The sequence below is a fragment of the Embiotoca jacksoni genome, unplaced genomic scaffold, assembly GCF_022577435.1.
Source record: "Embiotoca jacksoni isolate LCO1_2020_lvr unplaced genomic scaffold, fEmbJac1.0.p SCAF_35, whole genome shotgun sequence".
Taxonomy (NCBI): domain Eukaryota; kingdom Metazoa; phylum Chordata; class Actinopteri; family Embiotocidae; genus Embiotoca; species Embiotoca jacksoni.
This window is the reverse complement of record NW_027185387.1, coordinates 897,501-905,000: the sequence shown is the minus strand read 5'-3', so window position 1 is coordinate 905,000 and position 7,500 is coordinate 897,501. Positions and strand designations below refer to the sequence as shown.

Here is a 7,500-nt window from a genome sequence, read left to right as displayed (position 1 = left end):
GTGACACGAATGCAAAAAAAACAACTCGTGCAACAAAATGAGAAATTTAATAGACTACTGGCAATTTGTGGAATTTTTTCTCACGTGTGTGCCGACACTACGTAAACACGCCGCAGACAAACCAACCTATGTTCGCCTCGATGCTGGAATGAAACACGAGGCTGGAGCTCCTGCCGCTGCACTTGTGCTTTAGGAAACGGGCTCGTCGGACCCCCGGAGGCCAAAAAATAAATAATTTCCAGTCATGTTGGGGAGCAGCTACAACGTGAAGGCACTTTTTTTTTTTTTTTTTTTCCCCCCCCAGAATCCTCCTTTTCAGGACTTCAAAACCTTCTTTGAAAGCGTCTCCAGATGACAGATGACGATCCATTTGGATCCTCTTTTTTTTTTTTTTTCTTTCACATGCTCTCAGTTGCATCTCAGTTATTCCATTGAATTAAAAAAAAGTGAAGTTGTCGGTGTAAAAGCACGAGTAATCCTGAATATTATACGTCAGCTTTACAGGACGGATGGAAAAAAAAATTAAAAAATAAAAATTAATAACTTGGACTGGATATTTGGTGACAACAGTTCAGAAGCTCAATACTGTTTTTGAGCCCGAGCGTATTTCCGACTACAGACTACAGATAAAGAGAAAATGACACGGTACCGCTTCCTCCAGCTCCTCAAACATCTTTGGACAGGTTCCAGACTCTCAATTCATAAGTCTTCACACTTAAATACATATTTCGACTTCGCTTCACTTCCATCTTTTTCCTTCCCTGTGTGGTTCAAAACAATAAAACTTTCATAAAGAGGATATATTGGGCAGATTCTGTCTTAGTTTTAAATATTTCATTCGGTGTCAACATCATGTAGCTTTCACGAAGAGCTGCTACAGAATATGATGTTTTCCAACCTTAAAGCTACTTAACCGCGTTAAAAAGGGGTTAAAAAGAGAAATGAAAGTGACATTTTCTCCGGTGAAAGAGACCCTTCGTGGCTTCTGGGACAAATAACGTCGCCACCTGTTTCCCGTCCGCACGCAGACTTCTGTCCCCGAGCCTTTTTCCCCGCAGCTCACACGGAGACGTGTGGATAATCAACTTCATCCGTTAAAGCTGCGACCTGCACGAACCCCGCTCCCTCGCTTTCCATCACTTATGGAAACCATCGGTCGGGGAGAGGAGGGGAGGAGGAGGGGAGGTACGGAGGATTGAGACTCACCCTGAGCTGACGGTGCCACCGACCAACAAGTCCAACAAAGCTCTGCTCCTTTGCTCTACTTTCTCCATTTACCGTTTCCTTCCAAGTGGCCTCCTGGTTCAGATTCCAGACTGGACCGAGCCTTTGACCTCTTTGTTTCCTTTTTCAAAAAAAAATAACAAAACCTGCTGGCTCGGCGTCTCGTTCAGCCGGCGGAGGGTCGTATCCTTTGCAGACGTCCCCGGTTTTGAACGTGGCTGCAACCTCTGTCGCATATCAAGCTTCTTTTTTTTTCTTCTTATTGTTCTTCCTCTCTCCGCGGTATCATTTTCTACATCTCATTGCTCTGAGATGAGTAATGAAGCGAAGAAACTGGATCGAACAGACCGAAGAAAACAAATTTGCGAGTGTACGGACCCAAGAGGAGAATTAAAAGAGAGCGTGCGTGAATTTACCTGAGCCCCACCCTCCTCAGTGTGTGCGAGCGTATCATTGTGTGTGTGCTCTCTGAGGAGAGGCAGGTGTACTGGTTCGAACCCCTGGGGGTGGCCTACTGATACAGTCTCCATGGCAACTGAAACATAATTTCTCTCGGGGCTCCATCTCCGTTCGTTTCCCCCGTCTCGCGACATACGTCCCGGTTTTCCTCATTTCGTTTGCAAGTAAATCGACACCCAGCCCGACTGAGTGCCACCTCCTCCCACGGAGTCCAAATTCAGGCCGCGGCTTCCTCCAGACCGTCGGGGGTCGAGGATGTCAGCGGGACTCGGAGATACGACCGAAGGGACTAAGCCGGAGATATTCAGCAGTGTAGGTGGGGGAGCTTTCCACGACAGCTGGGTTTACGTGCGCGGGGAACTCGTTTGACCTCGTACATCTCCGATCGATACGGCAACAGATGCAGACGGTCTCTCCCCTCCATGAGAAGACCAAGTTTAGAGTCACTTGTCACTGATTTTTTTTATTTCCTTCATTTCACCGGCAATATTTGTCAAATTTATGTTGAAATTATTCACGTTTTGGAGCTTTTTTTTTTTTTTTTTTTTAATTCTCTGAGCTGAAGTTCAACAAAGTCAACATGCAAAGACAGTAAAGCTCAGATCTGGATTTCAAACGCCATTTAACGTTCGGAAGAACCAGAAAACTGTTCATAAACTAAGTTCGAGTGACTCAGTGCAGGATTATTGGATTTTCTTCAGGCTTATGTGGTTTGAGTCTCTCTTGGCTCTACGCCGTCCCGTGAAAATGAGCCAAATTTAAAAGGTTTTTTTAAACGCTTAACAAAACTGCCACCATGTTTTCTTGTCACAACCACGGATACGCAACGCTGGGGTGTTAAACTCTGCGAGAAAAATGTTTGATACCAACCAAATTCCTCTTAAAAGAGAGAAAGAACGAGGAGAAATTTGAATCCAAATCCTCGAGGAAAGGCGTCTCCGGCAACAACAACGGAGCTCCCTGATAAACTTTTTAAAAACTCTACAACTGAAATTTGGGCACTTTCAGCGAAACTGGTTTCACCTCCTAAATAAGAGATTTCATTTCTTCATAATGGAAAATGAAAACGAAGCCGACTCCCCCCGACGACCGCAGACGGTTTCGGTGAGTCCATCTCCGGCTCTCTGCTGTCACTAATCCCGGTAACTCAACACTGACTCAGCCTGCACCCTCCTGCCCATCATTAACCAAACACTCCTGGTATTCCAGAGCGTAGCCGAGATCCAACACATGCACGCACACACACACACACACACATGCAGCAGACAGGGTCAAGTGTTGGAGAAGTCCTGAAGCAGCTGTGGTCAGCAGTGACCGGTCGTCACCGAGCGGAGACGGTATGAACGCTGGAACGGTTTGAAGCTGTGTTCCTGCGTGTTTGTAATTAGCATAAGCATTTTATTTATTTATTTATTTTTTTACTTCTGGTTGTATAACAGGAGATAAAAAAATAAAAAAAAACCCGCTGCTGGCAGGACAGGAGCATAGCGCGGGGTGGAGAGAGAGGGGGGGGGGGGGGCCTCATCCTGCAATTATTATTACAGCGAGAGCCTCGAGGCAAACCGCAATATTGACTCTGCTGCTCCAGCAGAAGGTGAGGGAGGGGTTTGGGGGGGGCAGGTGGAGGTGGAGGTGGAGGTGAGACAGGCAGGGAGGCATCGGAGCGCCAGGTGTTGTTGGTAGCCGAGGAGAAGGGCTGATAAGGGAGCGTTGAACCTCTTCTCTTCCTCCACCTGAGGGCCAACAGGGAACCTGCTCAAGTCCAGACAGGAGAGATAACATATTGGGGCTCGGGGCGTGTGCGTGTGCGTGTGCGTGTGCGTGTGCGTGCGTGCGTGTGCGCGTATAAGAAGTGTGAGTCCCTGAGTGGCGTAACACGTTTCGTCAGGTGGGATTACAGCCCTCTAGAAATCAACAACAGGCGCTTTCCAGTAAACACAAAATCCAAACGACATCCATCAGACTCGCCGTCGGAAACGGATTCCGCTGAATAAAGGTCGATAAAAACGCCGAATCGTGTTTCGCTCCGGGCGCGGATACGAAGACAAGAAGCCGGTTTAAGTGATAAATTCACTGGTTTGACTTCAACTGACGCACAAAATGGTTGTTGTTGTTTTTTTTTTTTCAACTCTTGGCAGAATAGAATTACACAATTCACGCTGCAGCAACGCGGCCTCGCCGGCATCCGATTGGCCGACGCGGCTATATTTTGTGTATACAGTCTGCGTGTGTTGTTTTTATTCATTGCCCTTGTTTTTGTTTCTAAAATAATGATTTCTTACATCTGAGACGTATTTGTAACGTTTTTCATGTGTTGTGCACCTTTTTTTTTTTTTTTTACGTTTATTCGAGTTGTATTTGTACGGAAGCTTTTTGAAACACAAAAACTACTTTCTAATCCGGCGGCTAAAAGATAACGAGGCCGACAACAAAAAGGTACCGGGCTGAGTGACAGGCTGTTGACGGCGGGTGTCCGTCGGTGGAAACGACGGCGTCGTGGCGTTTTCGCTACCTTCGCTTTGAAGCTCGTATCCCGGTCGTCATAGCGGCCGACCATTCGCGCTTGACGTCTTGTGTTTTTCTTCAGGGCCGTCGAGGCTATCCGAAGCTCTCGTCGTTTCACTTCACACTACTTCCAGATTTTGTATATTAGCCTCAGTATGAAGGGGAAATTGCTTCGTTTTCACCCGTATCCCACCAGAAGATATCGGCAGTGACGGTGTCGTTTTTCTAAATAGTTGCAACTGCAACAAATGTCTCGCGTCGATTTAAAAACCTCAAATTATGTTGTCGACAGACCTCCTGTTTGCTGTGTTATTTCTTTAAAATCAACACGAACAAACATCTTGTCTTTTCGATGTCTCTTCACGCGGCCCGAACAAAAATTCACATTTCTTGTTTTCTGCAATGGCTTATCTCTTGTTTTTTTTGTTTTTTTTTGTCACCATGCTTCACGCAGATACCGAGCAAGACGAACGCAAATGATCGTGAAATCCTCCCGAGTGCTGAAAACATCAGCCGGGATCTTCGTTAACACCGATTCATGTGAAACGCAGTCGGCCATCGGTCTCAAACAAACTGTTGTTTGTGCGGTTTCTTTGTGTCACGTCGCTCATTTGGGATGAAGTAATGATATATTCAACGCCTCTGAGAGAAGAGAGGGAGGAGGGAGGAGGGAGTGTGTGTGTGTGTGTGTGTGTGTGTGTGTGTGTGTGTGTGTGTGTGTTCTCTTCTCTCTGTTGGTTTCACACCACAAAGACCTTTTCCTTTGTCTGCCTAAACAAAGACGAGTCAAACCAGAAGACGGACCGTTATAGATTGCTTCCTCTTTCTCTCTCCAGCCACAGGAGATAAGCATGCTCACACACACACACACACACACACACACACACACACACACACACACACACACACGCACACACACACACACACACACACACAGTGTTTCCAGTCTCCATTGTCTCTGCTTATGTACTCAGCCTCCTCGCAGGTCCTGTTGTCCCGTGACTCATGTTGCTCCCCTGCACCGCTTTAAAACCCGCTGACAGTTGGTGGAACTGGTTTTTTTTATTTTATTATTTGGGGCATCGGTCGCCGCGGCGACAGATCCGACTCCTGCTGTTTCCTAATTATCAGAATAAGCGCCGTGTTTTCGCTCCCTCATTAGTCCTGGTTTTCGGTCTGATCCCGGTACAGAAGGGCTCAGAGGTTTTTGGTGGAACGCTCTTAACTGTGAACCTCGACCCCGCCTTTGAAGCCCGTGACCCCCTCGTCCACGGGGTCGCCACGGAAACCCCCCCCCACACACACACACCCGATGCCATGCTTATATGGAGAGGGGCTTAATCAGGCTGAGTCAGCATAGCTTTTGCATATGGTTTAACTATTTGTTTAACAAAAGCACTGCTGTATCCAACAGTGAAACTTATTAAGTGTGAGCACAGATCGTTCCACTCTGATCACCTTCACATGTTTTGGCCCAAATGCAGCGGATGAAACTAGTTTGTTCCCTTTCTCTGTTTTGTTGCTGTTTGTTTGTTTGTTTGTTTGTTTGTTTCTCGCTTCTGAATGTATTTTCTGTTGTTAAGTTTTACTTGTATCTCTTATTTCGGGTTCATTTGTCGTACCGAGTGCGTTTCACCTTCAACTGTTGGAGACGCGAGCAGAGAGAAAGGTGCTCGCCCTCCTCCACCTGCACAGAACTGCACCATTAACCCCCCCCCACCTCCGCCCGCCCCCACCCACCTTCATGATTTAAATTAGCCTCATCTTTTTACCAGAGAAAACCACTCGCCCTCCAGCCTCCGTTTATTATGCTAATATATTTTATCTGCTCCTTCCCTAACTCTCTTAATTAATCCCAAAGTAAAAGCAGTGTAAGCACATTTATCAGACATTCCTTCAGGGGGGGAGGAGGAGGAGGAGGAGGAGGAAGGGAGTCACCTCATCCCCTCTCTGTTTTTTTTTTTAAATTTTTTATAAACCTCCCTCTCTAATCTTACGAAACCTAAAAATTAAGCCGTCTGAAGATCATGAAAGGGGAGTAATGTTAAAGTTTTCTGGAGAAAAAAAAAACATAACATCTGCACTGCTCGGTCAATTAAAAGACATGAAAGCGGGAAAAATCAAACGGAAAAAAAGAGGAGCGAAATCCCCCCCGACTTTTATCATTTAATTACTTATACTCGCTGCACACTTTCATCAGAAAACACCCAAAAAAAAAAAAACACAAAAAAAAAAATGAAGAGGTGAGCTGGAGGGACGGGGGATGAGAGGGGAGAGATGAAAGGTGAGGAGGAGGACAGTGTGTGTCGAGCTCCACCAGTTTAACTTGTGTGTGTGTGTGTGTGCGTGTGTGTGTGTGTGTGTGTGTGTGTGTGTGTGCGCAGGGTAAAAGACACCGAGAGGGCAAAAGGTCAAAAGTCTGGAAGACAGGAAATTAGCCACACCTGAGGATTTACGGATGAAGGGCGGCTCGGAGCACTCAAAACTACTTCAAGACACAACGGCTTCTCTGTAACTGAGGCTCAAATAATCACAAATAAATTCTGCTTTTCTTTAAATCTACTTAACGGAACAATTGCTTTTTTTTTTTGTCCTATTCAATAAAAAGACGACGAGTTGACGGCAAAACCGAGGAGACCGTTTTCACTCCGGTTGCATGTTTGAGCTGCCGTCTGCCTTTTCTGTTTCACTGTACAACCACCTCCGTCTTCATATTGAGCTCACTCCACCCTCCCCCTCATTTACTCTCTCTGCCCCCCCGCCCCCCTCCCATCCCCTCCCACCCCCCCAATCAGCAGCAGCGTGGCGGGGCTCCCGCTCGGCCTTCATCCATTTCCGTCTGTCAACTAGCCAGGAACCCAAATCCTCCTCCGGTCTCTGTGACAGAACAAAGACCGCTCACACCGAAACGAGGTACAACCCCCACCCACCCACCCCACACCCCCACCCCCACCCCACCCCCACCGCAGAAGAAAAAAAAGCCCCGCAGATATAACAAACACTCAGTCCATCTTCTCGCTTTACTGCCAGTCGCGGCCTACAGATGCTAACGCAGCAGAGGCTCGTGTTCAGGATCGGTTTGCACGTCGGCAGGTCGTCACCAAGTCGCAAGTCTGAGCAAAAAGGGAATCAAGTTCATGTCTCAAAAGAGAAATGAAACCCTAAACGAGCGTGTTTGTATTTGATGCGTTAAGGCATGACCAGAAGGTCATTGGCTAACTGTCTATGTGCCCCGAGTCCTCAGAAGTAACAGCATTTCCAACAGGAGCAGAAAGGGACTCTGGGAAATCTAGTTTAATAAGTAGAAGTAAA

At 46.8% G+C, this 7,500-nt stretch overlaps 1 protein-coding gene across 1 annotated transcript in view; it reads right to left on the bottom strand.

The window, feature by feature from the left end:
- nav2a (neuron navigator 2a) overlaps positions 1–7,500 on the bottom strand; it is a 113,656-nt gene that overhangs the window by 39,213 nt on the left and 66,943 nt on the right.